Source organism: Lontra canadensis, unplaced genomic scaffold (assembly GCF_010015895.1).
Source record: "Lontra canadensis isolate GAN:19392208 unplaced genomic scaffold, GSC_riverotter_1.0 scaffold70, whole genome shotgun sequence".
In the NCBI taxonomy this organism is placed as follows: Eukaryota; Metazoa; Chordata; class Mammalia; order Carnivora; family Mustelidae; genus Lontra; species Lontra canadensis.
The window spans coordinates 4,590,902-4,613,061 of NW_022631064.1; the positions used below are offsets into that span (position 1 = coordinate 4,590,902).

The 22,160-nt window shown below is 38.7% G+C and overlaps 1 protein-coding gene across 5 annotated transcripts in view; it reads right to left on the minus strand.

The window, feature by feature from the left end:
- CCDC171 (coiled-coil domain containing 171) overlaps positions 1-22,160 on the minus strand; it is a 288,246-nt gene that overhangs the window by 42,032 nt on the left and 224,054 nt on the right. The gene's annotated exons all lie outside the window — the stretch shown is intronic.

Consider the following 22,160-nt stretch of genomic DNA (forward strand, 5'->3'; position numbering starts at 1 on the left):
ATGGTTTGAAACAAAAGGAGCTGAAATAATCCTGTAATTTGTTTAAGAGTAAATAATGTGATTCTTACATTATACAAAAAAGCATAATTGTGTTCATTCATATAACAGAGGACTGCTCATGTGTTATACTATGTATAATAAAATACAGGTGTGTGTAAGTTTTTCTCCCCTCTAAATAAGTTATATTTGGGGGATCATTAAACCCCTGTATAACATTTTAATATTTTACAGACTTTTTCTTCTAAAGCAACCAGTAGTGAATTTTAAGTTCAAGAACACTATCACAACTTTTTTAATAAGTCTTTCAAAATACCTCAAATATAACAAAAAACAAATATTTCAAAGATATATTCAAAGATAATGTTGTATTATTTACGAGAAAAAAAATGTTCTAACCACAGCAACAAACTAGTAAAATGGTAGACAATCTGAGAATTTCTAAATTCTATTCAATCCAAAGAGTCTGATTTGGAAAAGCTTTGAGAAACTGGATATTTGAGCAATTCTGAATGCACATGAAATAATGTGAACAAAGAATAAGAAACAATGTATACAATGTCTGAGAAACGGAAGTAGGTTAACTACTTGTAGGTAAAAGTAAGAAAATACGCACCTTTTCTCCTAATAAATTCCTATTTGCCCTAAAATATTAAGCTCGGACACCATCTCTTTCAAGAAACCTCTTTTGAACCCAAAGGCACTGTTAACATTTATTCTAGCTTTCTGTGGGGCCTCCCTCATGCTTACTTTTATCATAATGCTTATTGCTTTAGCAGAAAAGTATTAGTTTACGTGTTTCTCTTTACTACACTGAGGAGCTCCAGATACTATGCCTAATCATCTCTGTATCATCAGGGATGTTAGTGGCTCACAGTGAGCACTTGTTTGAATGAATGAATGAATGAATGAATGAATGGAAAGATTTTTAAAAACCCCAAGTTGAAGCCATATGTTGGCATAAAATACCTTATAGGAAAGGATGAAGATATTTGGGGAACTATAATCTTAACACTCTAATGTATGAATTATTAACTATACTTTGTTCAAGTTGAAAAAAGAAGTGAGAGCACAGCTGTAGGCACAGAAGGACAGAATACACAAAAGAGAATTCTATTACCCAACACTGAAGGAGCATGGTATGACTTCATGTTTGGGAACATCTCTACCTTACTTTGAGTCATTTCAAGATGAGCTTATATCTAATACTAACACAAAATATTTCTCTGGGTTTCAAAGGTATGTAAAAACCAGAAACTATAAAATCCTATCTGCTTCTTCCTATGCCAAGTGTCTCTCTACCCATAATTCATTCATCTTCACCAGGTGGTAGACCAGACATCACAAGTCCTACTTCGGTCCAGTCCCCACTCTGCTGCTTACTCAGCCTTGCTCTGTTGGGCAATGCCATGTCATCTCTCTGGGCTTCCATTCTTTCCCTCCCCGAAATGGGAAGAAAGGTCATTTTCTTGCCTACTTCCAAAACTGTTGTAAGTCTCAGGTAATTAAAAATCTAAGGCAAAGCCATTCTCTTCATCCTTCAACTACGTTGCATCTGTGTAAGAAAGCCCTCCAAAAATCTCACTCTCACTGAATCTCATTGTAGTATTACTTCAGTTCTATTTTTAAATTCTCCACTAAGATCTTAATGAGACAATCTGTGATAGGAGGTTTGCATACATATGTTCTTGTTGGATAAGGACCTAAAATGTATAAAAGGTACAAAAACATGCATAAGCGCTTATTGAATAAAAAAAGGAAGTACTCTTCTGTCAGTATGGGCTCCTGAATTATTATTTCACTGTTAAGGCACAAGAGAATTGGCTTCTAATAGTCAAAGATAAAAACCTCAACATTTCAAAAATTATCCCACATCCTAAATTTAGAGAAACATATTTCATGAATTCTCATGTACATGATACTCTTCAAGAAAAAAATGATATTCTTTCAAACCTCTTTTTAAAAAAAAATAAAATACTTTTTTGAGGAGTTACATCTAAATTTTTATATGGTGGATGGACCAAAAGTCATAATTATTTTGGCTCCTTCCTTGATCTACTTTTAATAACTAAATCCTAATATTCAGCACAATTAAGAGATACCACATATTATTCTTTATAACACTAAAAAGAATATAATGATAATCGATTTTTTTTTAAGATTTTATTTATTTATTTGGCAAAGAGAGATCGCAGGTAGGCAGAGAGAGAGAGGAGGAAGCAGGCTCCCTGCAGAGCAGAGAGCCAGATGCGGGGCTCAATCCCCAGACCCTGGGATCATGACCTGAGCCGAAGGCAGAGGCTTTAACCCACTGAGCCACCCAGGTGCCCCTGATTTTTTGCATAGGATTTAGAATATTAGGCATTTAAAATCTTTAAAGCAGTATTGCATTTGAGAGATGAAAGCGGTTTTTTACAACGCTTATATATCTTTTCAGAACAACAAGGAAGAGTGGTAAATACAGCAAGCATGTTTCATGCATAAACAGTACATTATAGCATGGTCAGGGGAGAGGGGTTGCCAATGAAATCACAGTTACTCCAAGAAGCACCAGACCTTTTGAGAAATAAAGAACGTTAACTGCCAATATTAAGAAGTGATTCAAACTACGTAACAAAGGATTCCAGTGAAAAACCCAACTCTTTAATAGGAAAGAAAGGTGTCAGTTGGGGAGAAGTGGAAATGATCCTCTGAATCAACTGAGCGGGGACGGCGGGGGGCGGGGGGCGGGGATGAGCACCTAGTGACTTCCGTATCAAGCTCCCAAGGTCTAACCCTTCACAACACACCTCTGTCCTGTACTAAAACATCACGTCTTTTTATATTAGCAAGCAACGACAGAACAGCATGATACTGTGATCAGCGCGCCCAGCACTGGAGAATTCAGCACTGGAGAATTTATGCCTTGTCATCTTTGGCCTTGGCCAGTAGGGATTTTGGCCACGCCTTGAGACCTGTATCTCAGCGGGGCTTATCTAGTTCCCGGAGAAACAGAACAAAAGATGGTTTCTGGATAAGAACAGGCTTTTGTTACAGAGATAATCTGAGTGCTTATAATCAACATAACAAGATGAAAGAATCCACATAAAATTCCACACCTTAGCCATTTTAAGTGTGTTTTCAGAATTCAAAAAATTCTGAGATACAGTAGATGACTGTCACTTGTGCACTACATTATTTATATAATTCATTATGTACATATTATTATGTAATTTAGGCTAACTTCAAAACTGGATTTCGGGAGAAATGGGATCTTTGGGAACCTGATGTCAGGAGAAGAGATTAATGGAAAATGTCGCGAGGCCTAGAAGCCAAAAGAGCAAACTTTTTATTTATATTTTTGAGTAACTGGGAAGCAAAAACCTCAAATATTTCCCTTTAAATATAACTATAGTTATACTTCATTCCTATCTACCATATAAATATACCATGTAAAATGGATATACCAAGTATGTGGAATATAATAAATCCCCATAAAATGGGGATGATAATTCCAATCTTATAAAGATTTTGTGAAGATTAAAGGAGTATTAAAACCTGGAAAGACCTTACCTGTCTGAAACATAGTAAATCATCAGGTAAATTTTGGCTGTTAGTAATGATAATGGGATCAAATTAGGAAAATTATTACTTTAACTCATATAGCAAAGATTCAATATTTCTTTTTTTAAGATTTATTTATTTATTTTAGAGGGGGAGGGCAGAGGGAGAGAGGCAGAAGCAGACTCCCCACTGAGCACAGAGCCTGTGGGGCTCAATTCCACAACCCCAAGATCATGAACTGAGCCAAAACCATGTGTCGGATACTTAACCTACTGTGCCACCCAGATGCCCCAAAGATTTAATATTTCTGATGGGTATTGTTAGACATAATGTAAACATTTTAAATGTAAACATTTTAAATATTAAATATTTTATACATTTATTATTTTATACATATTGAAATATTAAAGCCCTTTCAAATTTAAAGAATTTTAGAGGCCAATGAATATTTACTTTCTAACAACACAACTGCCCACTGGTAAGACGTGAACAGACACTTCTCCAAAGAAGACATACAAATGGCTAACAGACATATGAAAAAATGTTCATCATCATTAGCCATCAGGGAAATTCAAATCAAAACCACATGGAGATACTACCTTAGACCAGTGAGAATGGCAAAAAATGACAAGACAAGAAACAAATGTTGGGGAAGTTGTGGAGAAAGGGAAACCCCCTTATACTGTTGGTAGGAATGCAAGCTAGTGCAGTCACTTTGGAGAACAGTATGGAGATTCCTTAAAAAGTTAAAAATAGGGGCACCTGGGTGGCTCAGTGGGTTAAAGCCTCTGCCTTCTGCTCAGGTCATGGTCCCAGGGTCCTAGGATAGAGCCTCGCATCAGCCTCTCTGCTCTGCAGAGAGCCTGCTTCCTCCTCTCTCTCTGCCTGCCTCTCTGCCTACTTGTGATCTCTGTCTGTCAAATAAATAAATAAATAAAATCTTTAAAAAAAAAAAAAAGGTTAAAAAATAGAGCTACCCTATGACCCAGCAATTGCACTACTGGGTATTTACCCCAAAGTTAAAGATGTAGTGGAAAGAAGGGCCATATGTACTCCAGTGTTCATAACAGCAATGTCCACAATAGCCAAACTGTGGAAAGAGACAAGATGACCTTCAACAGACAAATGGATAAAGAGGATGTGGTCCATATACACAATGGGATATTACTCAGCCATCAGAAAGGATGATTACCCAACTTTTGCATCATTCCTGCTTTGCAGGAAGCCTGATCCTCCCTCTCCCACTCCCCCTGCTTGTGTTCCCTCTCTCACTGTGTCTCTCTCTATCATAAATAAATAAAAATCTTTAAAAAAAACAAAAACTAATGATTACTGTATGGTGACTAACATAATAAAAACAAAACAAAACAGAACTGCCCACTAATAATAAAACAGCTCCCATTTATGATGTCCTTTTTTTAAAAGTTTTTACTTAAATTCCAGTTAGTAACATAGTGTTATATTAGCTTCAGGTGTACAGTATAGAGAGTCAGCACTTCCATACATCACCAGCATCCTCAATCCCCACCACGGATTTCACCTATCCTCCCACCAAGCCCCGCTCTGGTCACCATCAGTTTGCTCTCTAGAGTTAACAGTCTGTCTCTTGGTTTGCCTCTCCTCCTCTCTCTCCCTTTGCCTCTCCTCTCCTCTCTCTCCTTTTTGTTTCCTTTGCTCTTTTGTCTTGTTTCTGAAGTTCCACATCTGAGTGAATCATTATGTCATTCTCAAGGAAGAAAATCTTACCATGATAACACACTCATAGTTTTTAGTATCAAATTTTGTTGATGAATACCTGGAATTAAAGGAAAATTATTTTCTTCATTATCAATAAGTGACTCTGGTAAGGTTGCTCATTTGCTCTCCTTTCAATATTTTAGTAACGTAGGGAAAGGCAGAAAATGAGAGCTGAAGGGCCTGTTGCCAGCAGTCTACAGACAGTAATGCTCTCCCAGGCAAGATCCAGTCTAAGATCTGGATTGGGCTCTGCAGTTTGGATGTTTGGTTTCCGGCCCATCCAGTTATTTGTTTCACCTTGACATTCCAGTGGAAAGCTGTGGAGGAAAGACTGTATCAAGATGGCTGACCACCAGCCACCTCCTTCCTTTGCACACTGAGTATGTGTGTGTGTGCATGTGCGTTGCATACATGTGTGTGTATTTAAAAGCTGCTAAGAATGCCACCAGCCAACAAGAATTCTGAGGAATCAATAAGGAATAGAAAGTAGAAAGGACCATAAACAAAACTTTGCAGAAACCCTGCACAAACTACAAGCAAAGGAAGGAACAGGCCACACGAGGGCTTGAAGCTAAGCATAACCAGCCGTAAGAAGTGGGCTTAACCTTGTGTATAATATCCCTGAGACCTTCTATTCTCAATAAGAAGTTATTATTAATGATTTTCAGTTAAAGAAATATGTTTTATAATTTCAAAAATCTTGTATAACTTTCTGTGATAACTGCTGTCTCATTTTGAGTCTAATTCTTAAGTCTAATTCTGAGTCCCCACATGCACCACTCCCACAAAACATGGCTAAAAGATGAGATGCATGGGGCACCTGGGTGGCTCAGTCAGTTAAGCACCTGCCTTGGCTCAAGTCATGATCCCGGGGTCCTGGGATCAGGCCCCGCATCGGGCCTTCTACTCAGCGGGGGTCTGCTTCTCCCTCTCCCTCCCCAACTCCTCCCACTTGGGCTCATTTTCTCTCTCTCTCTCATATAAATAAATATTTAAAAAACAAGGAAAGATGAGGCACAGGTGACAGAAAGGGCACCATTGGCTGTGCTGTGAATCAAGACACTCATGTTTCAATCCCATCAATTAAACAAAAGCTTTAAGGAATTTGGGCTAGAAAATTTCCAACTTCCCTGAATTCATCAATTGCTCTTTAAATATGCCATGGTTTTTATTTTAACAAATACACTTTATTTTTTTTCGTTTTTTATTTTATTTTTTCAGTAATCCAAAATTCATTGTTTATGCACCACACCCAGTGCTCCATGTAGCACGTGCCCTCCTTAATATCCACCACCAGGCTTACCCAACCCCCGAACTCCCTCCCTCAAAATCCTCAGTTAGTTTCTCAGAGTCCACAGTCTCTCATGCTTTGTTTCCCCCTACGATTTCCCCCAATTCACTTTTCCTTTAACAAATACACTTTACATTAAATATATCATATTTCTAACAAAGTTTCAAAACACACACTTTGGTTAGGAAATTATGCTTCACAACTTTTTACGTGTACCTAAATGAATTTTTATAAATTCAGATAGTTTTTAGAAAAAAAGTTGAGAATTCTAAACATATTTTCAAACACTATTTTCATAATGCTTTCTTCCTAAAACTCCTTCAATAAAGCAGTTAGTTTGGCTGTTGTCACTGCTGTTTTTACATATGTCACTTTACCTTGATGTAAAAGAACGTGTTTTGTTTGGGAGGGTTTTTAAAATAATTTTCTAAATAAAATGCTCTTGACAGCCCCTTGCCATCAAAGAGAAGGTCCAACTACAGACTTGGAATCATTCTCTTTTTGTTAAAGAAAATTGCATAATTCATACTAAGTTCAAGAGTACTTTGAAGCACTTTATCACAGGAAAAGAACCACCTTATATAGAAGATTTTAAAGACTACCTTTTAACTCACTGCAAACTATTGTAAAGATTACACCATGTAAAATATTTTAATCCGTAAATTCACTTAAACAGACGGGCCACATTGAACAGTTCATATTGAAACGCACAAGTAAATAAACCAGCAAGGATACCCCTCCCAGCCCCTATGCACTGTGAAATCCTCCCTCCTTTCCTTCAACACACCTTATAGGAACGTCTATGTCTAAAAAACGAACCAAGTGATATGCCAGTCCATACCAAAGAGATCTAGCCTGGGTTAGCAAGGTGCTCCGCTCAGGGCCTCAGCACACTGAAATTAAGGGTCAAATGCAGCTACAGACTTGTCTGAGATTCAAGGTCTTTTCCAAGCTTACTCAAGTTGGTGGCAGAATTTCTTTCCTGAAGGCTGGAGAATGGAGGTCTCCATTTGCTTGCTGGCTGTCAGTCACGGTTACTCTCAGTTCCTAAAGACTGCCTCATGTTGTTGCTGGATGGACCCCTCCTTTCTCAACATTGCTGTTTGCTTTCTTCCAGGCTAGCAACAGAGCATCTCCCTCACTTTACCCTCTTTTAAAAGCCTCATCTGATTAGGTCAGGCCCATCCAAAATGATCCTGTATTTACTGGTCTTGCCCACCCTCAAAAGGAAGAGCTTAATTACATGGTAGGGGCACATCAGGGAGAAGGGTCTTGGGGGCCATCTTAGAATTCTGGTAATCACAGCCCAACCACATACCTTACACAAAAATTAATTCAAAATTAACCACAGACTTAAATGTAAAATATAAAACTGTAAAACTTCTAGGAAAAAAAATAGGGGAAAATCTTTGGCATCTTAGGGCTTGAAGTGTTCTTAGACGGAATACTGAAAGCATAATCCATAAAAGAAAAAAATCAATAAACTGAACTTCACCAGAATTAAAAACTTTTGCTCTCAAAAGATCCTGTTTGTAAGATTAAAAGAAAGCTACAATAGGGGAAAACATTTGCAAATCACATATCTGATAAAGAACTGATTTCTAGAATATGTTTTTTTAAAAACTCTCAAACTCAAAAATAAAATGACAAACAATCCAATTAGAAAATGAGCAAGAAACACTAAGATACATTTTACCAAAGAAAACATACAAATCTCAAATAAGCACATTAAAAGATTTTCAATATCACTAGCCATTAGGGAAAGGAAGGGGAAAAAAAAAATAAACACGGTGAGATAGTACTCCACACCTACCAGAATGGCTAAAATTAGAAATTGTGACAACATCAAAAGCTGGTGAAAAAGCAGAGAAATGATTCTCATACATTCTGGTAAGAATGAAAAATGGTACAGCCCCTCTAGAAAACAGTTTGACAATTTCTTTATTTTTTTAAAGATTTATTTATTTATTTATTTGAGAGAGAGAGAGAGAGAGTGTGTGTGTGTGTGTGTGTGTGTGTGTGTGTGAGAGAGAGAGAGAGAGAGAGAGAGGGTTGAGGGACAGAGGGAGAAGCAGACTCCCCACTGAGCAGGGCTCGATCCCCGGGACTTTGGGATCATGACCCAAGCCGAAGGCAGACGCTCAACCAACTGAGTCATCCAGGTGTCCCAAGGCAATTTCTTTAAAAATTAAGCATATGCTTACATTTGGTCCAGAAACCACAGTCCTGGGTCTTTTTTTTTAGAGAAAAAAATTTATTCAGGGACACCTGGGTGGCTCAATCAGTTAGGCATCTGCCTTCCACTGCTTCCCTGCTCAGTAGAGAGCCTGCTTCTCCCTCTGCCTGCCACTCCCCGTTTGTGTGCTCTCTGTCTGTCTATAACAAATAAATAGATAAAATCTTTAAAAAATTTTTTGTTCATTCAAAAATCTGTACATGAATGTTCGTAACAGCTTTATAGGTAATAGCCCAATACTGGAAAAAAAAAATAGCCCAAAACTGGAAACAATCAAACTGTTCTTCACAAACTGTTCTAAACAAATTGTGAAACATCCATACCATGGCTACTGGTGTAACAATATAAAGGAACAAATTATTGATAGACACCACGACGACATCGATGTGGATGGATCTCAAGGGTATTATGCTGAGTGGTGGAAAAAAGACAATCTCAAAAGATCACATCCTGTAGGATTTCATTTATTTATCATTGACAGAATTATAGAGACAGAAAGCATTTAATGGTTCCAAGGGGTTAGGGAATGATTCGGGGTGGGGCGGAGGGGCGTGCAAAATGTCTAGAAAAATGGTTAGCTGATGGAGACCTTTGTGGCGATGCCACAGTCGTGTATCTTGAGTGTGGTGGTGACTACATAAACACACATCTGCGATAAAATGTCATAGAACCCAGGGCACCTGGGTGCCTCAGCCAGTTAAGTGTCTGCCTTCAGCTCAGGTCACGATACCAGTGTCCTGGGATAGAGCCCTGCAATGGGCAGCGGAGAGCCTGCTTCTCTCTCTCCCTCTGCCTGCCGCTTGGCCTCCTTGTGCTCTCTCTCTCTGTCAAATAAATAAATAAAATCTTAAAAAAAAAAAAAAGTCAAAGAACTCTACACACACACACACACACTGCACTGATGTCCATCTTCTAGTTTTGATAGTGTACTAAAGTTACGTAGGATGTAACATTAGAGGAAACTGGGTGAAGGACACTATTTTTGCAACTTCTTGTGAATCTATAATTATTTCAAAATAAAAAGGTAAAAAAAGCAAAGGGAAGCAAAGTCCCTATGCACATATATAGTCTGCTCCTGTTTAATTAAAAAGGGGGGAGATACATAAATTTAATTATATATCTACACATATTGTAGAAACACATGAGAGAAGAACAAAACTGCTTCCAAAACTTTTAAATGGTATCTGCTTATCTGCCAAAGTCTCAGACTAGATCTTTTTATATCTTAACCAGTCTTTTGCCTATAACTCCCAAAGACTCCTTTATGGAGTCACGTGAGCAAGACAACCTGAGAGGATGGCAGACACCTGTGTCCATTTGCTCCCTGACTCTCACAGCAATGCCAGCTGTTCTGGGGCCAGAGTACAGCTGTGGCCCCAAAGGAGTCGAGGCAATCTGAGGGGCCTCTGCCCCCAGCTCTATTCTCCACTCGAAGTCAACCCCACATCTGCCCTAAAAGTTGGGCCAATGAGGGATGTGGGCTCCCACCCTCTCTACCACAAGGATTCACCAAATGAGTTGGGATGGAGGACAGTCAATAAAGTCTAGGTTTGCTCCAATCTGGGCCAAAAGGTGTTCTTGCTTCCTTCATAGTTCCCATACTGCAAGGCTTGCCTGGCTCCTAGTGCTGGCAACCGCAGTTACCATGTGCCAAACATCATAGCGTGAGCTTTGCATACTCTTCTAATTCTGGCCAGGACTCTGTGAGACACGTTATCTCTACGATTAGGAAACCAAGGTTCAGGGATGCTAAGTACCTTACCCAAGGTCCCCTTACTAATAAAGAATGGCACTGGGGTTCAAATTCACATCCGTTCAATTCCAGAGCCAGTGCTCATTCCATGTGTTGCAAGTTTCCGAGGTTGCTTTAAATTTGGGGTTTAGTGTTTTATTTGGTTTGTTTGGGGCTGTCTATTATACCAAATTTCTCAGTAAGAGCAGCAGAATTAATCTAGGCTTTCCAAGTTTCAAAAAATGCACAGCTAGTCTATCACAACATTCATTTAACTGTCGATTCAACCCAGGCTCTCTCCTCTCCTGACAGAAAGGGTATAAAAACAAAGCCCCTCTTGAATTTTGCTATGAAACCAGGATTCTTGAAGTTCCCAAATTCAATAATTATTACACCACATTGACTTGGGACAACCAATTTTTCCCTACATAATGGAAATATTTATTTCAAGTAAAGGAACTTCAGATGACATTTCTTGAGCCTTTAATTCCGTCTATAGAATATAGGTTCAATAAATACTTGCAACAAATTCATGAGTCTCTATTCTGTCCTAATATGTCACATAATTTCTATACTACCCCCCAAAACCTCTTTGGATTTTAGAAAAATGTAATTTGAAAGAAGGCCATGAGATTATTTTAATGAGAAAAAAATTAAATTAAGCTTACAAATTAAAGCAAATCTATCATTCATACAATAGGTTATTTTGAAAATGACACAATTTGGAAAAATAACTTCTAGTGTGTTTCATTGACTCATATATGTAAAACAGCAGTGTGTTGTACAGCTCCCAGCTGCCTGACTTGAAGCTCTGATGTTATCAGTGACAGACATTAGAAGACTCCAAAAACCAAAATACCCCAAATCCTACCCACAAAGAATGCGTTCTTCTGGCTCATACATCCACATTCTCTATGAGATCCATGCACAGTAAACATAGGCATGGAAGGAATATAAATATAACTAAGAAGTTATTTTTAATTCCCATTTTACCGGCTACAACTAGGGAAGGCTTTTATCTTGTCATATCTGGGATGTTACCTGGAAGAAAAACGACCTTTTCTTTACATAGAAACTAGGATTTTGGTGAATCAAGTTTTTCCCCTTCTATCTCTCCTACAAGATGTTTTCCCATTCCCGGACAGCCCACTTTTGACCCAAGATGTCACAGGGGGTTTTGCGCGTGTACTAGAATTACTATGTTTCCTTTAGACACTGGTCTGGGTCCCTGCTACCACTTAAGACTGGGTGCTCTTATTTCTTTAGTACAGGGCACGGTTAAAAACACGTGTAACTAGATATTCACTGCAATGTACCTACAGACACTGGAATGCTTTAGAGTAACAACAGTGACAATGATAAGAACTGTAAATTAGAAGAAAACATTTTGTTGCAAATATACAACCTTCTTAATCAACTTCAACTGAAGACAAAATAGCATGAATTGACTTGATGCCGTAGTGTGTAGATGCAGGTATGTTTTTATTGGTGTTATTTTATAAAGAAAAAAGAGAATATCAGAGTTCATTTTCCCCCTTTTTGCCATTTGAAATGGCCCTGGACCTGACTTATCCCATCACTCAAAATTTTTACTGGCACTACTTTGAAGGATGTAAATATAGTAGCTTTTCAGGTATGAGAAGGAGCCTCATGGGAAACCATATTCAGCAGAGTTGCAGAATACCCTTGCATCAAATTTTTTTTAAAGTGATGTTTTCTTTATATCGTGTTTAGACTCTAAACTTTCTGCTGGCCTCCACTCAACCATGGCATATACAACTTCAATGTGCCAAGAACAAGAACAATTCTCTTTCAAATATGTTATTTCCAACCAGAACAGAATCAAAGCCAATCTTGAAGCTAAATGCACCTTCTAGACTGATGGTGATTACTGCTTTTATTATGCTAAAGTTTATCATAAAGACCAGAGGGATAAGCAGGAACATTGGTTTCCTACACAAATATGGGAAAGAGATCACCAAAATAATCAAGGACTGAGAAAAAAAGTTTCTCCTGGAAACTCCTGCATATGGACATGAAGTCATAAAAAAGAACAGTAATCTTAAAAAAAATTCTAAAAGAAATGAGTTTCTCAAAAGATACTGCTAGGTTAATAATAATAATAATAGGGGTGCCTGGGTGGCTCAGTGGGTTAAAGCCTCTGCCTTCTGCTCAAGTCATGATCCCAGGGTCCTGGGATAGAGCCCCGCATCGGGCTCTCTGCTCAGCAGGGAGCCTGCTTCCCTTCCTCTCTCTCTGCCTGCCTCTCTGCCTACTTGTGATCTCTGTCTGTCAAATAAATAAAATCTTTAAAAATAAAAAGAATAATAATAGTAATAATAATTAATAATAATAAATTACCTTGCTTTAGGACTTAAAAATTTAAACAACATACCAAATGTCCAACATATGCTAAATTATACAACTTTCACTGGGTTTATTAACAAAGATTGATAAATTGAGAGTAGTTTAGTTATTGGATAACACAGAATGAATTGTGAGTCATAGGAAACTGTGAAGAAGCTTAACCTCATTACTTTAGCTCTCCTTCAGGAAAAAAATAACTTATTACAGTTACCATTCTTGAGCACCTACTATGTGTTGACATCACTGGTAGTTTTATAATGGGGATTATTGGGCTGCTTGGATGTTATTGACATAGAAGTAGGACAGTATGGTATGAGTGTACAGATAGATTTTTGGATTCGACTGTGACGGTGTGAGCTGTGATGCAGGCAGCCTAGCTTTGTCCAAATGTCAAAACCATAACATCTGGCACTAACGTGCAGAAATGTTTATATGCACTTACAGCCCTCGGAGACCAGAGTTACTTGGACTACTATTCACTCCTTATTTTAAGTAATAGATACACGTGTGAGGGTGATTTAGATTCCTCAACCAAAAGAAGGGCATTTTCTAGCTATCCTAAATAATATATATACAAATCTGAACACAGTCTTGTTTTCTGTGGCAAAATGTATAATCTCTAAGCTTTACCCTGTACTTGCAATTTAGGACTTATTTAGCACAATTTACCCATAAAGCTACTGAGGCTCAGAGTCCATAACTAACTTTCTTAAGAGCACATTGCTAATAAGTGGCACAACTGGGAATCAGAGGTCCGTCCAATTCTAAACTCCTTGCTGTTCTCCTTAATACGCACAGTTCTACCTCTTACGAAGGCCGCGATAGAGAAAATCTCGGTTCCTTCATTAACGTATTCACCAAGTACTTTTAAGCACTTAACTATGTTCTAGATGCTGAGGATGCAGCAGTTAAAGACCCTCCCCTGCACTCATGGGTCTTACATTCTAGTGAAAGGTAATAGACAAATATATTCGGTCACCTGCTATGAAGGAAAATTAAACAGGGTCAAGGCTGTGAAGTATGAAAAGAGAAGGGTGGCTACTTTAGTTAGTGACAAGAGAAGGCTTCCATCATTTGACACTTAAGCAAAGCCATGAATGAATGAAGGAGCCTCATGAAGACTTGGCATACGGCATGCCAATTAAAGGGACCAATAAGCTCCAAGCCTCAGAAATGGGACTATGCTCGGTGCGCTCAAGCTACAGCAAAAAGGTCAGTACTGCTCTACACTCAGGGACTGAAAGACAGAGTGTTAGAACATATAGTTGGAAAGAGGCAAGGTCCAGATCATGAACAGCCCAAGGGCAAGACGAGAAGTTTGAATCTTATTTTAAGGGTGATGTACAGCCATTCAGCTGTGTATTAAGAGAGGAATGGTACATCCTGATGCACATTTAAGTTGGGGAAATAATACATGTTTAAATTTCATATTGAAACTGAGTAGATAAAACATTAATCGAGTAGATTATCTCCCCCCAAAAGCCAAATGGCTCTTCTTATTTAAAAAAAAAAAAATTGGAGGAGAAGATTATAAAACAAGACTAGTGATGCACTGAGACTCTTTCCCTGCCTTTACACTTTCCGAAGACTGCCGGCAAATGGGTTCCCATGTAAGTGCTTATTTTATCCCTCTTGTGTTCTGAGGTTCTGTTTTGTAACTCCTCTCTGACTGCACAACCCTCCTCGGTCACCCAACCTTCTGTCAAGCACAGGGCTGGGTACAGAGCAAGAGTCCCCTACATACTTGTCCAGTTTGATTCAATTAACAACATGTAATATTGGCATGGTTCTTCGTTGTAGAGTGTGTGAGACTCTCAATTTCAGTAATAATGGGGACCATACTGAGAGTGCCTACTTATCTTCTTCAAAAGATATTTGGGGCTTAACAAAGGGCACTTAATATTTCAATAATCTCTTTCTGATTTACACTTTTGGGAGACAGAGCAAAGTGATAACCAGCACTTCCCATTTGTCTGTTTCACAGGCAACCTACAAAGATCCAGCTGCTTTCATCAAATATGGTAGTGTAGCAAAGACACAGCCGCCTTGTACTCTTTTGGGGATTCAGTATGTCAATTTCCTTAAAGGAGTGGTGTTAATACAAGGAGAAAAGTTACAGAAATAAGTGGCTCACAGGGCTGAGAGCTAGTTGATCACGACCAAAGAAAACTGCTCAGTCCATTATCTCAAAACAAACAACTTTCAGAGAGTGCAATTGATCTAAGCTACCCTTCCACATACAGAGAAAATGCATGCACATAGGCACACAACAGTGAATGCCTCATCTTTCCTCTTCTCACATAACACTGTCAGCCTTATTTATGAATCTCGGCAAAGGACACCTATAGTTGGTATCTTTACATTAATTTGGACAGAAGTGCTAAAAAGCCATTTCACTGGAATTATAAGAATTTGATGCACTTGTTTGTGGTTTAATTAAATTCAATAAGAAAAAAATTCAACATACCTAAAGAAAGGCAAATTAGTCAAGAGAAAATACCTTAGGCCTTTATTTAGAGCTAATTCTTTTATTACCACGATTCCATTCTGATTCTGATATACCAGATACGGTTTGGAAATCTACATGCTTCAGTCGGGGTTATCAGCTACTTCAATAATCCCTACAATCTCGATACCAAAATTCAGTGAAGTATGTTAAACTCTATCTCCAGAAAGAAAGTATTACTACATTGTTTTAAGGACAAATTGGTTCTAAGGCGCTTTCTGGTATTCGACTAAAGACATGAATTCACTCTCTGTACATTACAAAGGAACAAATAATAAGATTTCCACGAACTCCCGCAGAGACCATAACTTATTCACAGTATTGCAGAACTTCAGTAGCTGAAAAGAACATTACCAATCATGAGTAATCGGTACCTGCGTGGCTCAGTTGGTTAAGCGTCCCACTCCTGATTTTGGCTCAGGTCATGATCCCGGGGCCCTAGGATGGAGCCCTGAGTTGGGCTTCATGCTCAGTGGGGAGTCTGGTTGGGGATTCTCTCCCTCTCTCTCTCTCTTTGACTTTCTCACCCCACACCCCACTTGCTTCTCTATTTCTCTCTAATGCAAATAAATAAATCTTTCAAAAATATAACTACCAGTCATGAGATCAAGATGAGGCCGTCCCACAGATTTCACTCCTGCCACGCTATCTAGTGGCTGGGATTCACACTCCAGGTTTTCCCAACTGTATTTCCCAACAAAAGCATTTAAAAATATATATATTTTGTTTATTCATTTGAGAGACAGTGACAGAGGAAAGGGGAAGATGCAGAGGGAAAGGGAAAGGAAGAAGCAGACTCCCAGCTGAGTAGGGAGCCCGACATAGGACTCGATCCCAGGACCTGGAAATCATGACCTGAGCTGAAGGCAGATGCTTAACCATCTGAGCCAACCAGGTCCCCCTTAACAAAAGCATTTTATAGGAAAGGATATTTTTAGCTACATAACCTTCAAGCCCCCCCCCCCCAATGCCATCTTCTCTATGAAACATCCCTTAATCCTCTCCTAATTTGGAAGAATAAATTTCACACATCTCTGAAGGCGAGGTTATGGTACTTTATCTATACCTCTCCTACAGGAATCATGTTTCCATCTCATGTCACTCTTAAATTCTATATTCCCCCCAAAAGATTTTTAAGTCCCCTTGGCATCCCAGAACACAGCACAATGCCTTGAACGTGACAGGTGCTCAGTACATGGTTGAATGCTATTAGCCATATCCAGTGTATATGACCAAGAAGCTGGCCATTTTATTTTTCTCAAACAAATTTCTTGGTGTACATTGATCTCTAAATACGCTCAAATGACATTTCTATTTCTCCTCTAGTGTAAGTGGAAAACTGAAGCAAATGGCATTCTGGTTCCTAAGCCTCCTGTAGATTATCAGAAACTGGAGCTATAAACAACCAGGTCCTCGGACTCCCAGACATTGCCCTCTCTACCTAGAGCAACTGCCTGGATACCAGGACAGCCGACCCCTCCAGACCCTTGAAGATTCTACATTACCTTATCCAGTAGGGGACAGATGGTCAGAGGTGAAAAGAATAAGCAGGTTACGTGATGAGGAATTTCATCCCTTAGGCTTTCAGGAATAAAGTGGGAGGGGCCCAAAGAGAAGGTCCCAGGGGATTCTTAATCCCATGGAACAGAGATGCATGTATAGTTTGCATACAGGTATTAAACATGAGCAAGATACAGCCTATTAGAGTCATATCTGATTTGCATACAAGAACTGAAGTCCCTTTGAGTTTTCCAGGTGGCGCAAACTACTCTGCCATTCCTGTATGACCTCAAGTAAACAACAAGAGAGAATAGTTAAATTAAACTTAAATTTCACCCAAGAACACCACTCCAGATTGAGGGATGGTAGCTACGCTGTGGTGAGCATAGCTTAATGCGTAAACTTGTCAAAACACTAAATCCTGCACCTGAAACTAATGTAACATTGTGTGTCAACTATCCTCAAAGAACAAAACAAAAATCCCAAAACCATTCCATAGGCTGAATGTGCTTCATTATAAGAAAAACAAAAAGCTCACATTGTAGCGATAATACACATTATTTGTGTGGAATCTGTTTCACAATGTTGGTATGGTTCCCATAATTCCTTATTTGAAAACTTGGAACCAGATGTATTTTGGAGCTCGGGAGTTTTGGGATTTGGGAAATATGGGGCACAGACCACATGTAAAGAAGCCCTGAACTCGGGATCTAGACCAGCGCCCGCTAATCAACTCCATTCTACAGCAAAACACTGGAGTAATCCCACCAAGGGGGAGAAACCGAGACTGTCCAGGGCCTTGTGTCAGTTCTTCTCACGAGTCCCTACAAGACTTGTGAGGTCAGGTCAGGTCAGGGCTTTTGCTTCCCAGTCTCCAGGCTTTAGTGGTGGAACTGAGAGTTTCAGACTGGAGTTGTGGGCCTGAAGGATGACAAACTACTTGCATGTTATTAAAAAAAAAAAAACAACAACAACAACAACAAATATATCATCTGGGATTGTTGCTATCCATACTTACTTTCATAGGGTCATGATTTCACCAGAGTACAAAGATATGACAAGCAAAATGATTCTAATAAATTAAAGATTTATTGTTAAATTTATTGTAAAATTCAGACACAATATTCTGCTAGTTACAACGGAGCCAGAAATCAACACAGGCACGCATGCACACACATATGGTTTCTAGCTAACCTGACAATTATTATAACCATGCAAAAATTAAGGCAGGATGTCAAGATCAAATCAAAAATTTTTTTGAGAGCAAGAGCAGGGAAAGGGGGCATGCTCCCTCTCTCTCTAAAATAAATAAGTAAATCTTTTTTAAAAAGAATAATACACTATATATTGATTAACTGAATTTAAATAAATAAAAAAATTTTTAAGAAACTTGGGTGTGTTCAGTATAATGAAATACTTATAATGAATATTATTGCATGTGCCATGTTTTTGATAACAAAAGTGATCTATATATACACATATGTATAAAATTTGATGTGCCAGAGAGCAAGTTTTCAAAAAATTTCTAGCTTGTATTGTTAGTTTATATATAAATTTCTTTTTTAAACTATCATTTAGCAGATCTAAAGATTTAAGATTTATGTTTAAGTAATTATTCAGATTGCTATGAATCTATAATCAGAGAAATGTGATGGACATGACCATCTTGTACAGTAAGTGTTTTAAGTGCAATCTAAGTGGACATTCATGTTCATATTAATAAACTGGTAACTTCTGTATTAAAAATTCTTTCACTAAGGCTTTACCTGTGATCATTTGTCTCTTAGTCATGGATGTTAACATCCAAGATCTGCTGACCATGAAGACATAATAAGAAAAATATCTGTAATAGACCCTGAATTTACCTTTTATCAGTCATTGTTTTATCTGCAGCTTAACGCTAACAAGAAATCACCTAACCTCTTAATTTGCAGTAATTATAAACTTGGTAATAACATGAGAAACGCAAAACTTTCAAAGAATTCCTTTTCACTTGATGAAGAATTATAACATCTCTCAACTCACACATAGTGTCTCGATAATAATAATCATGACTGGGGTGCCTGGGTGGCTCAGTCGGTTAAGCGTCTGACTCTTGATTTCAGCTCAGAGTAGTGAGATAGGGACTCATGTTGGGTTCCGTGCTGGGAATGGAGACTGCTTCAAATTCTCTCTCTCCCTCTTCCTCTGCCCCTCTCCCCCGCCCCCCCCACTGCTCCCTGCTCATGAGCATACATGTTTTTTTCTCTCTAAAAAAACTAATAATGATAATAATAGCAATATTAATGCCTGCTATCTTTTGGCAGCTTTGCATAAGACACTGTGCTAATAAATACTTCATAAAGATTATTTTTTCCTATTTTGTCCCATGACATAACTTAATACATGTACAAAGTTACACATATACATCTTTTCATATCATCATAATTTCCTTCTCAATTTTAGAAAGATTGAAAACACGGAGTTTCTTCTTTTAGACTTTAAATTTTGTGGGCAAATCATTCCATCAGATAACAGTCAACCAAAGATCAAAGGCCCGATGGCCATCTTAAGCCTCATTCGCAAATATAGAACATGTGCCTCTTTAAATATGTCACAGATTCCATTTAGGCCTCAGTGTCGGTTTGCGAAGCCCCCACCACACAAGCAGAAACACCTTCATAGACTTGTTTTCTAGGTCCTCCTTTTCTTTTTTTTCAAAAGTAGGCTCCACGCCCAGCATGGAGCCCAATGGGGGACTTGAACTCACAACCCTGAGATCAAGACCTGAGCTGAGATCGAGAGTCAGATGCTCACCTGACAGGGCTACTCAGGAGCCATTGTGTTCTCCTTTCGATCTTCATGAAGTTACAGCAAGTCAGGTTCACATTAGCTAATATGCACTATAAAACATACTCTAAATAAAACAGTGCCCTGTAACAGTGAAGTGGTATCATCTACTCCCCAGAGAAAAGGGGAAAGTGTGAGTTAAAGAGCCCTCACTCAGAAAATGAGTGAAAATGTCAGCATTTCATGTTTTCCTCATTGGGTTACTTCTTAAGTTAGTCTGCCGCCTGAAAGGCCTCTTTTTAGTCTGTATGTTGAGACTTGTGGCCATTTGGGGGAATGGGGGGAGGATGGAAGCTACATCTGCTATTACTAGAAGGTTCTGAAACTGACAAAAAGCATTTAAAGCTTCAAAATTACTCACCCTACATTTCATTGGTTACTTAAATTACAGCATTTATGCAACCTCAAATAAAACATTTTTTACACTATGATTCTGATTAACTCCAAGTTTAAGTAAGTGGGAAGAGGAAGATTTACCATAATTTGAAAAGATTTAGGATCACTTTCAGTTCTTTATCAATTCAACACCCTCCCCCATTTCTTTTCTCTCTCTCTCTCACACACACACATACACACACTTCAAAGTAATAACAGTCTGTTTAATAAAACTTAAGGCATCTGTGGAATTATTACCAGAAATTACTTTTGTACCTAGTTTTAGACTGAATGATTCACTGCATTTCCCTTAATCCTTAAGTTGCATATTCATTGCTGTATTTTCCTCTAAGTGCCGTCACTTAAATTGTCATGTAAAATAGGGCAAATCAGGGTCAGTTTATATAAGCGGCATCAATCTGAAGAACTTCATCAGTCTTTATTTCGAAGCATTATGCAAAGAAAACTGACATTAAGAGAGCCTCGACTGACAGCAAATGAAATCAATCAGCAAATCACTAAGCCATAATAAACTCACTCAATTTGTAGATAACCCTTCCTTTTCCAGGTCTTCACCTAGTCAGTCCATCAAACACTGTTTTTTGTCCAAGTAGCTAAAATGAAGAGCAGTTCTGTGGCAGTACTTGAAAGTTCAAGTGCTCACAGGCTTCGGTCTCTCAATAATAAGTAGTAAGAGGCATTATCTAGTGAGGTTATACTTAAATAGGCTGCAAAAATGAGAAAAGAAAGATAGAGGAAGGGTCAGGTTTGGGATTCAGTCTTTGCCTCTTAACATTAATGACAAAGAAATTGTGCTCATATCACTGTGCAGCTTTTCTGCCTTGAGCTAACATTGTAGCTCAATGTTGTAGCCAAAAAAAAAAAAAAAAAAAACCTCTGTACTTTCATGTTTGGTGGTTCTGTTTGTTTTTGACTAAATGTGTCTGAAACATTTCACACACAGGAAAATACTGTCACCTTTTCAGAGATGGGATTCGAAGCCCCTCTTAAAAAAATAAATGGTGTTAATAAACGCCACAGAGTTCAAAAAAACATGAAAACACTAGTAATTCCTTAATTCCTTTGTATAATAATTATTCAAATAGGAGTATATTCAAAGTGTTCACCATGGCTTTCTACCGAGATGCGAGGGAACACTAAAATTGTGAACACTCTGCTCGGCTACTAGAGTGCACGTTGCATCGAACAAATCATCAGCCAAAAACCTCCAAGAGCTGAAACGCTAAAACATTCCTGGATGTACTTAAGTCCCTCGTCCTGCCCCCAGGCCCATTTGCAGTTCAGTCCAACACAAGTGATACCGACAGCATTTTACAACGTAAAAAGCCCCGCGCCTGCGCGTCATGCCATCTGTGTTCCCCAGCTCCCTACGAGCAAAGAGCGTCAGCGCCGGAAGTGGGGGCTCCGCGCGGAACATACAGTCGGGACTTCAATCCCGGCGTTCTAACTCTCCGCGTGGGCTTTCTTCAGCAGGCCGCTGCTCGCCTCATTCCCACGCAAACAGAATTTTTTCTCTCTTCCAAATACCACGCCATTTAAGTAATTCCCATTCTGATCAACATGCTGTTTCCAGCAAACTCAAAGACGGACAGAAACTGCGGGCTCGTGGTTCCCAGCTTCCCTATGATCTGATTGCCTTGCTTATTTTTAGGACAAAAATCTCCACCGGAAGTTGAAACCTAAGCGAGCGCATACCTGATCAAGGAATCTTATATGCCAAATATTCAAAGGAAAAAAGTTTTGTAAATATCTATTAGTGCGGTTTAATCTTCACACTTTTTTCACGGACATCCTTTGACCTTCTGGACTGCCCCAGGATGCAGCGGAGCCGGTGTCATCACCTCCGTGTCACAGGCGAGAAGCTGACGCACCCAAAGAGCTGAGGGCCGAGAGCTCACAGAAAATAGTGATTCTAGCCTGGAATGCCAGGAGCACTTCCAGCCTATTCGTCCTTCACAAGAAAGGACAACAGTGCATTCCTTGCAAAAAACACATCGGATAAAATAATGACAATTCCAGCTACCTG